This window comes from Anomaloglossus baeobatrachus, chromosome 5, assembly GCF_048569485.1.
Source record: "Anomaloglossus baeobatrachus isolate aAnoBae1 chromosome 5, aAnoBae1.hap1, whole genome shotgun sequence".
Classification (NCBI taxonomy): domain Eukaryota; kingdom Metazoa; phylum Chordata; class Amphibia; order Anura; family Aromobatidae; genus Anomaloglossus; species Anomaloglossus baeobatrachus.
Window position 1 is genome coordinate 562313298 of NC_134357.1, and position 17550 is coordinate 562330847.

Below are 17550 nucleotides of genomic sequence, written 5' to 3' on the forward strand. Positions count from 1 at the left end.
CGACTTTGTTTGACAGTAAACTGAGAGGAGGCCTAGGGGTCCCTGATATTACTAGGTACTATTGGGCAGTACACTTACGTCACATCCCTGCATGGTCTAATCGCAGTGCCTTCTCTAGATGGATGGAAATAGAGAAGTTATGGCTCGCCCCAATACACCCCAATTCCTACCTCTGGGGCACCTCATCAAACAAGCCTGACCCACATACTCTGGGCCCTATAGCCTTCACGAAGAGGATATGGGACTGTTGTGTCAAAAAGTTTCCACTTCAATCCGAACACTCTCCCTTGACTTCTTTTCTTTTTAATCCCAAAATGCCAGACGGTATGCAGGGTACAGCGACTAAAACGTGGTTTGACAGGAAACTCTTTTGCTTTGCTGACATAGTAGATGCACGTTCCAGAGTCCTCCCCTACGCCACCATAGCTGATAAATTTAATCTCCCTGGCAATTCCCAATATCGCTATTTACAAGTTAGACACCTGATGCACTCCCTTTTTACCTCCCTAGAAGTCTCCACCCCTACACTTTTTGAGAGATTATGCAGAGCTGGGGTCTCTACTAAAGGCCTCATCTCAGATATATATCGTATTTTAATTACCCCCTGCCCAAGAGACAAGCCAGATCATACATATATGAGGAAATGGGAAGATTTCCTTGGTGAGACCATTCCCTTGTGTATGTGGAAACGGATCTGGGATACTGCCTCTAAGACATCTTCATGCTATGTCTATAAGGAAAATCAGTATAAATTACTTATGTATTGGTATCACACCCCATCACTACTACATAAACTAAACCCAGCTATACCTGACAATTGTTGGAGGTGTGGAGCTACAGGGGGAGATATACCACACATATTCTGGGTATGCCCCAATATCCAGCGTTTCTGGAGGTTGGTGCAATCCCTTATATATAAAGTAACTGACCTTCGGGTTTCCCTGGATCCTAAATTCTATCTATTAAATATACCACTTGTTCAGCTGGGGAAAAGACTGAAGCGGTTATTGTTACATATAACTACAGCAGCTAGATGTCTGATTGCCCGCAACAGGAAGTTAGCTCATCCACCCTCACTTACAGATCTCCAATCTCGGATCCAAGATGTGAGAAGGATGGAGTATCTATCTGCCTTGTCAAATAATACAGTAGATCATTTTGAGAGTGTTTGGTCACTCTGGGACACTTATTGGGCCAATAAAGAATAATAGTGAGGTATGGTCTTGATGGAATCCTGATATATTCACCCTCCCCACTCCATCCCCCCCCCTTCCTTAAACTTCCCTGTCTAGTCTTGTATTGTTTGTCTTGTCACATCCCCCGTTTTTATTGTATCAGTGGATAATAAGATATGTATACTGATTTTTGGTTTACAGTTATTGCTCACATGCTTGTGAGACATACCTATGCATCCATGTACTTTTGCCATGTCTGTTAAAAAATTTAATAAAACATTCAGTTATAAAAAAAAAGAAGAGGATGAGCGAGGAGATGTTGTGTTTTTCTATATGTTACCCGAGTCTGAGGACAGATCTGAGGGTCCTCCGACTGGTTGTTTTGTTGCTGCTCCACAACCTGATCTCCATTCTATTCCCCTGTCTCGGAGATATTCACAGATGCTGCAGTCACTAGACAGCATCCCTTAACCCTTTCCACACCCATACCCCTTTTCCCTCCCATACCTGCAATGCCATCTCTCCCCTTACCGGCCAGTCTGCCGTCACACTCCCCAATACCAATCCCCTCCCCTTGGATCCCCCTTTTTCCCTTAGGACACATAGTGAGCCTTACCCCGAATCTAATGAGGAACAGCCCTCAATTAAATACGTCCCTTTCAACCCCATCCAGTCAGCGACATTAATCCCCTGCCTGCCAGATCCCAGCATTAACTCTATGTGATTTTATAGGAAGATGCTACAGGTCCATCAGTTATACTCAGCTGCCCGGAAGGACCTTGTTAATCTCACCAAAGTAAAAGCAGGAGACAGTTTTTGGCCCTTAATGGAGCCCCATCTCACAATGCCCCCAGGCACTGATGACACCATTTTCCAAAGTGGACAACAGTATTGTGCCACTTTAAAAAGATGGGCTCAAGATCAATTGGTATATACAAATGTGCCGGTGCAGCCCCCGCCACAGCCCATGCCCCGACAATGCCCAAACCCCGTATACGTAGCTCCCAATCAACAAAGCCAGCAACAGAATTGTTGGCGTTGTGGTCAGCCCGGTCACTATCAAAGAAAGTGTCACGCCCCTAAATCTCAGTGTTTGGCCAGGTACCCTCGAAACCGTAACCAAAACTTGCAACACATAAATTTACAATAAAGGTGTTCCCTGTAGATCCAGTAATGATCTACCTGAAGCCTGGTGTGCTTTTTCCCAGAGTATCACAGTATCCCTTTATCCCTTTAAATCAGTCCCAGGAGATTTCCCAAGATACTGCCCACAGTCCGGCTGCACCAGGAGTCTGCCCCAACCTTCCCTAGTGACACAGGGGGGAGCCCCGGACTGCTTGTTGTTGTTGCAGTGATTTCCAGTCCCAAGCTCCCCGCTCTAATGATGCTCTCCATTCCACTCCATCAATCTTAAGGTTTCTATAATACATGTTTCTGTAGTACTTTTGTTTCTGCTGGCTGACACGGTACAGAAATATATTTTATATATTTCTATAGTGAAAGTTCTGCCCATTTTTTTTTTTTTTCCTTGTATCTGTTTTTCCCACCAGCTGTTCTAACATCGCGCATCCTGAAGGAGACAGGGAGGGCATAAGTCAGCGCAGGGATGTGTGGGAGTGTTTTCAGTAAGCTGCTGCTAGTCACAAGTTGTAGAGAGCAGGAAAAAAAAAAAAAAAACAAAGGAAGTAGAGAAAAGTAAAAAAAAAAAAAAAAAAAAAAAAAAAAAAGGTAGTTTCAGCAGATTTACAAAGCGGTTTCTGTCTTATGTACTAACAAGTGCTTTTTCCGGCTGGTGGAGTGGATTTTGTTTAATCCTTAGAGTTCAAAATTTCATAGGAGATTATCAATAGTATTCTGCTGCTATTTAAATAATTAAATTAATTTTGCAGGGAAAAGTATATTTTTTAAAATATACAAATTAGGGTTTTTTTTGTTTTTATGGTTGTTTTTGTTTTGTATTATTTTTGCATACAAACTGCCAATTTTGATTACTTTCCTTTTCTTTTGTAGATACAGAATATCTATGAACCCTGTTGTAAGGTTTCAAAATTTCCCAGTAGAGTATAAGTTATATTTATTTGTTGGTTAATCATATTGTTTACTGTTATGGGTCTATATATTTTGCCACAGTAGTATATAAAAAGGGAGGAAGTAGATATCTATTGCATTTTTACAGCAGCAGATATATTGGATAGGCTTTAAAGCAGGCTTTAAAGCTGGCCTTTCTTTTGCAACAGTTATGTCATGTTTATTGGATTATGAATGTAGGAATATATGTCTGTTATAGGAATGATCTAATCTATATTTCTTTTAGTCTTTGTTTTTATAGATGAAACCAGATGGTGGTCGATTCTGCACTGGATATGCTACAGTTTACACAACATGAGGTAATCTAAATTTAGGCCACTCTCTCCCCTCCTATCGGTACAGCAGGAAGTGACGTAAGTGCCTCTTTAGATGGGTGGAGCAGAGGTAGGTAAGATAGTCAAAATGTATGTAGGATGTAGATATTTCCTGTTGTCAAATAAGCTAGGTACGCCGAAAAGAAAGTCTAGATCTGAGCTGATGGAATCGGATGGAGATCCCCGCACAGGTGCAGCTGACCAAGAAGCAGTGAACGGGCCTAGAGTTGAGGAGTCCTTTACCATGCATAAAGACCATGCCTCGGTGACACCGGTCACGTCAGTGACTTCTGTCACTCCTTGTGTTCTTAAATCCCTACAGGATCAAGTGAACCAATAAGGAGTGGAGTGCGGGACGCAGGGAGCCGGCTGACTGAGGAAGGTCTGTGGATGAAGGGCGGTAAGCTTTCTCTGCCATGAGATCTCTTCTTAATGATGGCCCAAGTAACATGGACTAACATCTGTGACACTTGGATATCAGTGTGCGCTTTGGTGACGCCAGGGTTCAGTACCCAGGTGGGCAGACTCACCCGGTCTTGTGAAGCACGTTTTTAAAACAATGAGGAAAAAATGTAAAGAGTCCGTAGAAACACCCTGCACCTGCTCTACCCATTCTTAGAGACTGCAAACTGATTATAGATGTTTATCATGAGCACGTTGTATGCAAGTCTGTGCATGTTGTGTAGATTTCTTTCCAGGTTTGGTCAGAGGCTTTCCAGTGCAGAAAACGACGTCATTGCTGAAAATCCACATAATGCAAGGGGTATGTAAAAACAAACTAATAAGTTGTAAACCAATGCGTGTTGTATTTCTCTTTAGTGTGTTTTGTGTCTCTTTAGTAATAAACAGGTTCCAATGTAAAATGTTTTTTTTTTGGTCTAGCGCAAACCACGTATAATTTTCATATGATTGACTAATTAGAGAAATGAACAAGTGTATTTTCTAATTCCAGATCCTAAATCAGAGTTAGTAGTATATGGTTTTCGGTCAGGAGACTGATTAATCCTAACAGGACACAAATATTTCGATAAAGCTCAACGGCAGGACAACATGGATTCACGCCCCACATTGCAGAAGGGTCGATCCACCGGAGCTGCACTAAGCGTCCTGCTTATATTTATCCTTTACAAAAAACCTGTACAGTCCCAAACCATCATTGCCGAAACAGTTAGAAGAGAGGACTTAGAGAACCTTGAGACATGGGAAAGTCCAACTACAAAGGGTGAGGCCTCACCTAGGGGTCCTTGGTCTCAAACCGGTGAAGAAATCCCATTCCCCTCTCCACCCATGCCTCAACGTTCAGTCAGGCAGGATTTCCCAACAGATCTTTCTTCCTCTTTTCCTAAGGGAACACAGTACCCTTAGTATTTAGAAATGGCAGAAGTAAGTCAAGGGGGGACTGTTGAGGGTACGAATTGAGTAACCTAAAATACTTAATTCAGCCATTTCATAGACCCAAAAATGTGGTTTGGTTAATGTAATCTAACCATTTACAAATGTTTTTGTTTCCTACTAATTTCAGTGATTTTCCTTAATACAAAATGCTAGATATAGATTTTCTCATTTCAGGAAAAGTTTTAGAGGAGCCTATCCCATCAGGCTGTTGTCTCTCCGGCCTAGTCTGCTGAGCACTGGCAGTGACACGCGAGTTGATGTCACATCTCAAAAACCAATGGACCCAACACAACCGAAGCAGAAAGCGGCCGCTATTCAACCCATTATCCCAGAAGGCTTTTCCAAGTCTGGGCCACAAACTGTTCACATGAAGCCTCATCATGTTTTGTTGTTTTTTTATCAAGAGCAGATTATCCAGGTTCACAAAGTGGCCCTAAGTGGACCAGCACTGACCAAGCATCCTCCTTTTTGTTTCATATCCGGAAAGAAGAACCATGGTCAATTTCCAAATGTCCCTTTGTTTTTTTTGTTTTTTAATTATGTGCTAATTTTTAAATAAGGTTTAGATTCAATTTTTCTTAATCAGGATAATGTGCCCTAATGAGAGTAATAACGCCAATTCTAATAGCCTCTATAAATCATAGAGTTATGTTTAGTAAATAAAAATAAGTACTTAAGGGGGGAGCTAAAGCCTATAGTGTTAAATTAAACAACAATCCCATAGAAAGCCCACATATATAGATATGGATATAATTAAAGTCCTAAAGGCAATAGGTCACAAATAAGTCCCAAATAATAAAAATATATCTAAATGGGGAACATTTTTAAATTTAAGGTTAATAATATTCACAGATATTTTATTAAGGGGGGACTGTGGAGGTCACCTGAGCTGTAGTATGTTTGTTTAAACATAATAAGAATATCTGTGTATATAAATAATCAAAATGTAGATTTAGATGCAAAATTATCTGTCTGTCTATGTAGCCATCGCATGGACCCATTATATAATTCTAAGCTGTATATTGAAAAAGTTAGCCAAAGTATAAATGAACAAAGGAGATATTCATTAAGTTAATTGGTAGCCTTATCAGTAAAATTCACAGGAGAAGGAATGTAGTATTTGTGGGATGAGGCCGGTGATCCCATACTCCCATGTACTATTTCTACAGAAACTCATCGTAGCTTACTGCCTTCAAAGTGTATTATTTGGGATGATGTATGATCTCATGCATTCTCCCAATGCTGCCCATATGCACTCCCCCCTAATTATTCTTTATCAGTATGTGTGAGCAAATGGAAAAGTTTTTGTAAATATCTTTCAGGCTGAAATGATGTGTTTAATGCAGGAACAATAGAATACATGAGTCAGTTGGTGATGCTGGCTGAAAAGAGAGCATGTCTGTGTTCTTTGTCTTATATACATTGATATATATATATTGGCACTGATACACAGCTTATACGGCGTCGTCTCTGGATATCCCAAATGAGGACTCCATTAGCAGTCTTCAACCCAAATTCCTCCCTTGACACTGTCACCATAGCATTTATGGTTACATAGCAAGTAAATGAAGAAATGAACAGTTCCTCCACAGACCAATAATTCTCAAAAATGCCCCTACATAGCCTGTTTTCAGATATTGCCCACACAGCCAAGTTAGGAATAACGTGTAAAAAGCAATATGTTCTTACCCAGTATCAATGAATAAAAGTAATAAGGGAATGGGCTCACCTTATTGGGTTGTGTAGCAACCAGAAGTAAAGCCTGTAACCAGCTGCTGCAGAATCCACGTGCTGAAGAAACCAAAGATCACCCGAGAAATTTCCCATTATTTCTTTTTATCTTCTTTTTTTTCTCCTTTTTTGTTGTTTTTTCAGGCTTTGTTTATGCTTCTTTGTTTATTAAATTATATTGAAAAATTTATTTTTATTTGTATCAGACAATGTACATCTTAAACGCCTCCTTTATCCCATTGAACTCTGACTCACTGTCATGTGTTTTCCTTTGCCGCTCTTTTTGAATTACCAGCAGCTATTTATAGACTGCAGTACTGTTGTTGTCTGTCATACTGGTGGATTTCCTGATGAAGAAGTGGGGTCACACTTCCAAATGCGTTGAATTAAACCACTTTGCATTATACCTCTCCTGGATGTATGTCGTATCTCCAGCAGTGCAATAACAGTTCCACATTTACAGTGTTCCCGAGTGAAGTTAGGAATAATGGAATAGGACACTACTTTGATTGTTATTGGTACTGGGCCCATGATTAAGAGGGAAGCCAGTGGAAGCTGAAGAGAAGGAACTGGAACTAAATGTGGGAGACCCATCACTCTACGTGGAGACGTGTGAATACATACTCTTCCATCACGTTGTTGAAACCAGGGCTGTGGAGTCGGTAAGCCACAGTTGCGACTCCGACTCCCGGATTTTATTAGGTTCCGACTCCGACTCCTTCATAAATGGCCAATTCGTAACAATAAATTTACTGTTGTAAAATATTAACATCGTGCTTATTCAGTGACTCACCATCATATAAGTAATCAGACCACTTAGAGCAAAAACTACATTTATTAGAATACAATTAGAATATAGCAAACAACTTTTATAAACTTTTCTAAACTGTAAGTAAATATGCAATAAACACTGTTATGCAGTTAATAAGAAGAAATCTATAAATTTGTCCTCAGAAAAAGTATTGCCTCTGTCAGATCCTCCTTCATGGATGCCCTCAAATTTGATCTAATTATTTTGAGGGCAGAGAACAACCTCTCTACACTAACTTGTGTTGGTGGCAAAGCAGTAACCACTTGGGCAACATCTCTGACAATGTCAGGATACAGAGGAATCGCTTGTTGCACTGTTATATTTGTTGAACGGTCAAATTTCTCAATTTCTTTTAGTGCACATGAAAACTTCCGCTGAAATGTACTGGCTGTGTTCTTTGATGGGGATAACTCTTCTTCTATGCGGGAACGCTTTGCACGGTCCTTGTGATCCAAATATTTTTCGAAATTAAATTCTTCATCAGTTCATGATGAGGGTGAAGATGTGGCAGGACCACCACATTCTTCTTGTTCCTCCTGACTGTTCTGCAACCCTTTCATCCTCACTGCTATTTCAAACAGAGCTTCTTTTCCTTTACTTAGCTGTTGATCATCTAGAAGAATCCGATGCATTGGGTCTACATAAACAGCTGCCAAATAAATGTTATTTTGTAATAGTAGCTCCTCTCTCCGTTTCATTGATGTAGCAATGCCACTTGCAATTAACCCTCCTCTTTGGGACAAGCGAAACATCAGGTTCTTCCATTCCTTTAAGAAAATACCTGGAGTTAAGTCCTCTGCTTGTAATTTTTTAGTCACTGTAAATAGGGGCTCTAGCAATTTTTCCAGCTCAGTCACCTGATTCCACTGACTTTCATTTAGCGTCAGTTGAGGGTTAGCCATGTCTACAAGAAAGGTTTTCAGTTCAACCAAGTGCTGAATCATTAAGTAAGTACTGCCTCATCGTGTGGCTTTATCAATAATTGCCCCTTTTCCAGCACGTCTCTTCAAAATTGAGTCAACTTTAGGGGTTCTGGCAACAGTAGCCAATTTTCTCACCTTGCCAATCAGTGCAGCAGCATGTCCTTCTTGCAGACTGTCTCTTATAGCCAGCTGTAGCGTATGCACAACACAGCGCATGTGATGAATGAAAGAACGTATTGACACAGTTTCAACAAGATCATCTAAACTATCATGTTGCTGTTCATCTGAAGCAACTTCAGTTTGCTCCTTAGTGACAATACTGTGTTCCTCTATTTCAAACATTTCTGTGTCTGTGGACCCAGAATGTTCTTCTAGCTGCTGGTCACCATCATTACTCTCATTCATTAGCTTAATAGTACTTATCATATTTGAAGCATTGTCAGTTACAAGACAGAAAGAACTTGCTCTTTTTTAAGTTCATAGTCTTGCAGAACCTTTTCCACCAAGACCTGGAGAAACTCACTGGTGTGATGAGCTTTGGGGTCTTTTACTGCCAATGTCTTGGTAACTATTTCATTTTTGTCACAAACAAATCGGACATTGATGGCAAAATAGTTCACTCTGTGATGTGTGCAGGCATCCATTTTAAGAAACTGAAAGCGTCCCTTGAGAGTTTTTTTAAGTTTTTCCTTTTGTTTAAAATCTTCTTCGATTACTAATTTTCTAATACTCTCTCTCTCTACAGAGAAACACCAAGCTTGCGGGCCATTTCCCCATTCAGACACATAAAAGCTGGTCGTGAAAATAATGAAATAGGCACACTATCCTTTACAACAAGCTCTATGATCTGTTTTTTAAATGTATCTACTGTCATTGTCACAGTAAGGCTAGTTTCACACTTGCGTTCAGCGGAGTCCGTCACTATGCGCTATTCTCCATAGACTTGTATGGATGACGCACTGTAACGCAAGTGTCAGCGTTGCATCCGCCGGACGATGCAGCGTCGTTATTTTGATGCTGCATCGGGCGGAAGGAACACAGCATGTAACGTTTTTTTGACCAGCGGAATCCTTTGGATTTCACTGCGCATGCTCTCTCTGGCTCCCTACACCCGTAACCAGGGTACACATCGGGTAACCAAGGAACCCTGGTTACGTGTGCCGGGAGCCCGACACTTCCCCGCTCCGTTCCGCTCCCTCCCCGCACTCCGTATGTATACACACACACAATCGCACGCACACACACACACAATCGCACACACACACACACACACACACTCTCACACTCACTCACCTGTCCCCCAGCGATGCAGTCCCCGGGGCACTGACGTCCTCAGCCATGGCCCTGCTCGGCTCCACCCACTTTGAACTCCGCCCCCCGCTCCTGCTCCCCGCACACATTGTCGGCGACCGAACGATCAGCTGATCACCCGGCGGCTGGCTACTGTGAGTGATCAGCTGATCACCCGGCGGCCGGCTACTGTGAGTGATCGGCTGATCAACCGGCGGCCGGCTACTGTGAGTGATCGGCTGATCATCCAGCGGCCGGCTACTGTGAGTGATCAGCTGATCACCCGGCGGCGGACTACTGTTAGCGATCAGCTGATCGTTCACAATAGTCTGCCGACGGTAAAACTTGTAAAAAAAAAAACGAATTGCGTTGTTTTGCAGCATCCGCTGCATCCGTTGTGCCACTATATGCAACACATCCGTTGCATCCGTCACACAACGCAATGCAACGGATGCCGTTCAACGCAAGTGTGAAACTAGCCTTACTTTGTCACTGACAAAATGTCTTGCAACTGATGGCTGCAAAGTTCTCTGCTCCTTTGTTTGGCTGGATGAGCTGGGCACTGGTTGATTGGTTTGGATGCAGTCTTTCTCATCCACTGCTTTCAGTACTTCTGGATGAAAGCGCTATAAATGTCTCTTTAGATTAGAAGCTCTGGTAGGAGCATTTTTATCTTTGCTTGAATATGCACTTATCTTAGCTTCACAGCATTTGTTTTCGTCTGGATCATTTGTTATACACTGACAGACATAATGTTTTCTATCTTGAGTGATGGTGAAATGTTCAAAAACAGCTGATTTAATGTGACACTTCTTTGACATTCTCAGGTTTTTAATTCTGCATTCACAATCCAAATGACAATTGTTTTTCCTAAACATTGCCGGACAATGCCCCATCGCAGCATCGAAGTCTCCACTGCTTCATTCCCTTCTCCACCTATAATGTGCATCATAGGTCATTTATGTCCTTTTAATGCTGCCTACATGTTTTCACGCATGTAGGCTTATCTTATCAGCTGGCATGTGCAGCTAACAGGCGCATGAATATCAGAAATCCACCTGCAACTGTTCATTAGTAGACATGAGCTAATGTATTCGCCACTATTCGGTATCCAACAGATAACAGGCTATTCGCACCGTTCGGTATCCGACGAATAAAACAGCATCCGCTCCGATACTTTCATTCTCATTTCTGACTTCCTAGCGCCTGTTTTCCAGCCAATGAACACATCTGATGTTGCTTGCCCTCACAGTAACGCCGCAGCCATCTTTGTTGTGGTGTTACTGTAATTGGCTTGGCCGCACAACGTCATAGGGGCTATATAAGCCAGCGGCCATTTTTTGAACACACATTCATAGGGAGCTGGCGGTGTAGATAGACTGTATTGTGTGCGGGAGAGCGTTCTTAGATCCGACTAATAAATAGTCCTTGTAAGGGCTGAAGCCAGTTGTCAGTAGCTGCTAGCAGGTCCATAAATCGCCAGGCTGCAAAACAGTAAGGCTATGTGCGCACTTACCGGATTTTGCCGCAGATTTTTTGCGGTTTTGCTGCATGTTTCGCTGCAGAAAATGTTCATAACATCTCTGCAGTGAATCACCAGCAAAACCTATGGGCAAAAAAAATCCTGTACGCACTAGGCGGAATTTGACAGCTGCATGTTTTGCTGCGGGATTCCCGCAGCAAAAACAATTGCATGTCAATTCTTTTCCGCACGTCGCTGCGGGATTTCACTACATTGACTCCAATGTTAATCGTGAAATCCCGCAGGGAATAACGCAGGAAGCAAATTCTGTGCGGTTCACTGCGTTTTCCTGCGTTATTCCCTGCGGTATTTCGCGGTTTACCTCCGGTAATGTACATCGCCTGTCTGCGGTTTTGCAGGGAAGTGGTCATTACAGGAAGAGGAAGCCGTGCAGAGAGTAAACACACACACAGATCACACACACACACAGACATCACAGACATAGATCACAGACACATAGAACACACATAGAAAGAAAACGGAAATATAGAAAAAAAAGAACGTGGGCTCCGCTGCATATTTACCGTCCAGCCGAGGTAAGCACACAGCGGCGGCCCGGTATTCTCAGGCTGGGGAGGGCGAGGGGCAGGGTTAATGTCCCCCGCCTCACTCCCCCTCCCGCAGTCGAGAATATCAGCCGCAGCTGCCCCGGGACTGTCGCATGCATTATGCGGCAGCACCGGCGTGTCCCCGGCTCTTCCTGCCGCCGTGTAGCAGTGGCGGTCAGGGAAATACAAGGGGTTAATGGTGGTGGATCACCGCCATTAACTCCAGGCTTGATCATGGCAGAGTCTATGAGACAGCTGACATGATCAACCCGTAAGTAAAGTGAAAAAACACACACCGAAAAATCCTTTATTTTAAATAAAACAAACAAGCCTCGTTCACCAATTTATTAATCCCTCCCGCACCAAAGCTCTGGCGTAATCCACAGCTCCGACGTCCTGCGCTGCTTACATCCAGCCGCGACTGTCACAGACACAGCGCTGAATGAATGCAGCAGACAGCAGAGGTAATTACCGGTCATTTCCCACGGCCGGTAATGTGAACTCACTGCCGACCGTGGGAAATGTAGCGATCTGTCCTCTATTTATCTATCTATCTATCTATCCCTCTCTCTATCTGTCTGTCTATCTATCTATCCCTCTATCTATTCTTCTGTCTATCTATCTACTATCTCAGAATTAAATGACTTTTTTTTTTCAATGTGCTTTATTGCATTGAATGCAATAAAGCACATCCCAACCCGCACGCGGCAAAACCGCGGCAATACCGTGAACAATACCGCGGTGAAACCGCAGCAAACCGCATGCGGTTTTCGGGTGCGGTTTGCCGCGTTTTTTTACCGCGGGTGCGGTAATCTTTGAGAGCATGCGGAATTTTCTCAAGAAAATTCCATTTCCCAGTGCGCACATAGCCTAAATGCAGAACCAGCTATAGGGCCAGTGTCAGTGCAGTGCCTTGTAGGTGAGACATTCTTGCTGCAAACTCCAAAATAGTCCTTCTAAGGACTGAATCCAGTTGTTAGTAGCTGCTAGCAACTCCATAAATTGTCAGGATGCAAAACAGTGAATGCGGACAAAGCTATAGGGCCAGTGTTAGTGCAGTGCTTTGTTGGGTGAGAGCGATCCATCTTTAAACAAAAAAAATCCTCTTATTAGTGCTGCATACAGTATGTTAGTGCAGTGTCTGATATAGGGAGAGCTTTTTCAGAGGCAGGGATTTCAAGCTGTCCTGACATCTGCTACTAATTAATCAACAATCCCAGCACTACTACATCCCTTGTGTCTGTTCTACTAGTAAGTTTTCGGTTTCCCATAGACTTACGTTGCGCATGGAATATTCGCGAACAGTGCAGACCTATTCGTTGGATATTCGCGAAGTAGGATATTTTGGTACTCGATCATCCCTATCAATTAGTTAAATCTCTCGACAGCAGGATTTAATAATTTAATGCAGGAGGGTGGGGAACGCTCCCCCCCCCCGCTGTTGGCAGCCCCATGACTTGATCCCAGGATGACAATTGATTAGCATGACAGCTGGGAGTTATCTACTGACCCTGGTCACTGTCAAGATGACGTAATTCCTGTGAGCCCTGGCATTCACGGGGAATCAGAATCGCTCTGAACAGCAGAAGCAATCAGACTGTGTAACGCTCTCTGCCGGTGTAGAGCCAGTGAGAGGAAGTAGAGGACCAAGGACCCACTGGACCACACGGGGACCCGGGCTTACTCTTTAGTGGGAGGGGCTTAACTAAACGCCTAATGTGAGTCGGACGCCAGGTATCACTCCCAGGTTACCATGACTGTGGCAGCTCACCCCCAGGACAGGAGAAGGATTCCGGTATAGGTACAGGAGGGATGGCTGGGGCAGACAAGCAGATGGGTCCAGACAGATATGGGGAGTATGGCAGGGAGAGATAGGTATGGGAAGACAGGTATAGGTGAAAGACAAAGGGATAGATGGGACCTGACAACTAGCTAGCAGACTGGTAGCCAAACTAACTAAAAACATTAACCAGGCACCTGTAACGCCTGCCTGGATCAACAGACTCCGGTGGGATGTAATGGACAGACTAGAGGGAAGCCCCTCACCAAGCAGGACCCCCAGAACCCTGAAACCCTTTAACTCCTATACAGGGATTTGGAATTACACAGGGCCCTGGAGATTTCTACCTGTGGAAGGCTGCAGTCCGATTAGAGTAGTCGTCAGGCAGGGTCAAACCAGGAATAGCAGAACAGGGACAGAATCGGCAGGCAAAGACGTAAACAGAAAACGTAGCAGTGGTCAGATCCAGGTCAGGCAGCGAGGTAAAAAATCAGCAGGCAGAAGGGTAGTCAAAAAACACGCAGAAGTCAGTACGCAGGAATCAAAATACAAACAGCACATGAGCCAGGAGTACAGAACTATCTCTGGCAGTGGTCATGTGACAGGAGGGGGAATAAAAAGGGTGTGGTGTCCTCCCATTGGCTGCAGGTGAATGCTGGCAACTTCAAGCTGAAAGACACATGCCACCTACAGTCAGCCAGTGGCACTGCAGGTTCCAGGGAAACCCAGCCTAGTGGATGAGCGGAGCCTGCTCCCACCGGTGCCGCTGGCATCGACTCCTTTCCCATCACCAGCACCATCCACGGCAGGAACACGGCGTCGCCTGGCGATCGGAGCAGAAGTCGCTGGAGCGGACTCCGGTGGTGACGTGACAGCACCTCCTCTAATCCCTAATGGGAGGGTGCTTAAATACTGAGTGCCTCTCAGTCACAGGCATTTCCTGGAAATAGCACCCTTTTAGAGCACGTTCTTGGGAGACCTTAACTGCGTGCGCTGGTCCCGGGAGGAGGAAGCAGATGGCCACAGGGCAGCGTGGGAAGAAACAACCCGGCCAATCCGGTAAGTTGGCTTATCTGCAGGGACGCCGCCGCTACATGGTGTCAGGCTCACTTCCTGTAAATGGTCTAGTAAAATGAATAAAAAGTGTAAAAAAAAGTTTTAAAAAATATAAAGCACAAAAGTTCAAATCACTCCTCTTTTGCCCCATTGAAAAAAAAACAATTAAACAAAAACAACAACAACCATACACGTATTTGGTATCGCCGCATTCAGAAATGCCTGATCTATGAAAATATGAAATAAATTAATCTGATCAGTAAATGGCACAAAGAGAAAAAAAAAATCAAAGTTCATGAATTGGGATCTCTTTGGTCGCCATTACATTGCAATACATTGCAATAAGAGACGATCAAGATACTTCATCTAATTAAAAATGGTATAATTAAAAACTGATTATTATGGCCTTGATCACTACCTCCTGATACTGAAGGAATGTGCCAATCTGGCCTGCCCATCAAGATAGCATGTAAGCGTTATACATTGCCATCTGTACGACGTGCACGGACAGCTTCCTGTCCCACACCTTAGCTATCCACATGGCATTGTACGGCTGGAGGACTTGATCCCCCCATGTTCTTATTGTACCCTAGGACACAGTCTAGCTTGGGAACCTGTGTTGAGGTGCTTTGTATAGTGGTGGAGGTTATGCCTTACGATGTATTATGGCCAACAAAAGGACATCCTTCTGCTCTTTATACTTGACCACCAGCATGTCGTCGTTACATTGGGCTCTGCTGTCATCTTTTCTGAGCAGCTGCCCAATTAGCATCCCATGGAAGCCTTTTTGTATTTTTCATGCTGCAGCAGCTCTGGCAGAGAGGAATTTGATTAGTTGGATGCTGGTGTAAAAATTATCTACATAGAAGTGATAACCCTTATCCACCAGTGGGTACTAAATCCCACACAATTTTCTTACTCCAAAACAGGGAACATTCAGGGGGTTCAATCCAGGTATCCCTCCCTTCATAAACCCTAAATTTATAGGTGCACCCTGAGGCGCTCTCACACAGCTTGTACAGTTTAATTCTGTCTGTCTATGGCTGTCTTAGGGCGCTTTCACACTTGCGTTGTGCGTCATCCGTCACAATGCATTGTGTACCGCATGTGACTGATGCCTTGCAAATAGTGTGATAATAAAGACAACGGATTCCTGTAAAATAACGTATTGCATTAAGTTTTCTTTAGCCAAGAGAGAGCTGCCACATCACCGCACACACCCCGGCACTACTGCACCCATCATCACCGCACACACGCAGGCACTACTGCACCTGTCGCGGGCGGAGGAGGGGACGCTGCGCTCTCCCACTGCTCGGGTCCGGCTGCCGCTGCTGCTGCGGCCTGCTGCTGCTCGGTGGCTCGAGCGATGGGCCGGATCCCGGGGACTCGAGCGGCGCTCCTCGCCCGTGAGTGAAAGGGGATTGGTTTTTGGGATTGTTTATTGTCCGTGACGCCACCCACGGTTGTGGTGATTGTATGGACACCACCGCTGCTCTGTATGGGGATCCCGGGAGCGGTGACAGGGAGCAGCAAAGTTGTTGGTTCTCCCCTCCGTGGGTAGGGGGTGGTCATCCCGGGACCCAGTGATGAGTTGGGGGATGAGGGATGGCGGGGCCGGTGCAGGGCTTGGTGGGGTGCAGGGACGCGGGGACAGCGCTGTGCCTCACGGCACTGTGGTACTCACTCAGCCTGAGACGGGGACACAGTTCTCGGTAAAACACACGGCTGGAAAGACAGTTCCCACGGAAGGCTGCTGTTGCTTTTCCCCAGTAGTTGACGGTGACGGTCCCTTTTCCTGCACCTAAGTCTATGTTGGTAGCGATGGGTTCCCACCGGTACCCCGCTCCCCGGCTTGGATATGTGCCGGAGGAGCCCCTCTTTGCCCGCAGGCGCTGGCCCTGAGAAACTGGTGTGTTGGCGGTGGCGGTGTCTCTCTCTAACGGTTGGACTGTTGCCTTCAATCGGGACTTGGTTGCTGGGAGACCCAGAGGTCCCCTTCACTGACGGATTTGGCAAATTCACGGCGACTCCTAGCCTTGCCGGGATCCGAAAGGCCCCTGCCAATGGTGGTAGCTTCTCTTCGTATACCGCTCCAGTACCGCCGGGCCACCACCCGTCCATGGTCCTTTCAGCAACCTCCAAGCAGCCTCTCCTGCAGACGGTCACCGCCGTCTGCTAACCTTGCTGTTCTCAGTCCGGGGCACACACCCGGACCAACTTCAGGCTTTCTCAACTGTCACTTTCTCTTCCACTTCAACTCCTCTCACTTGCTCCTCTACCACTTCACTCTTAACTCTCACTCTCCCTAAACTGATCTGCCTGGTTTTCCTGCCTCCAGGGCTGTGAACTCCTCGGTGGGCGGAGCCAACCGCCTGGCCCACCCCCTAGTGTGGACATCAGCCCCTGGAGGAAGGCAACAAGGATTTTTGTGTAGCTTTGGTGTACCTATCCAGGGTGTAGGGTGTGGTGGTGTCATGACCTGTGACCCCTGGCTTGCCCAGGGCGTCACATTCCCCCTTAGCAAAATGCAGACCGTCCGCGGGCTGCCCGTCCAACACCGGTTTTATTTTTCTGAAAAGATAAAAAAAACATAACAAGTATAATAACTTCATCCCACAGCGGGAGGTACTTTTCTTAAACGTTACGGTAACATTTTTAACGGTTGCTGCTGCCGCTCTCTCCCACCCAAGTAACCTGGCCCTGATGCTGCCCCTAAGAAACAGGCAGCACCCCTTGAGCCCAGTCCTGAACCAGTTACCCGAGCGGGATCTGTCCTTCCCCTCCAGAGGGTAGCCACCGGTTCCGGTGGGGGCTGGGCCCCAGCCTGCTCCACTGTGGGCCCTCCCTCCAACCTGCCTCTCCGGAGGCAGTAACGGTTGCTGCAACAAAACATTTTTATTTACATGCCACTAACGTT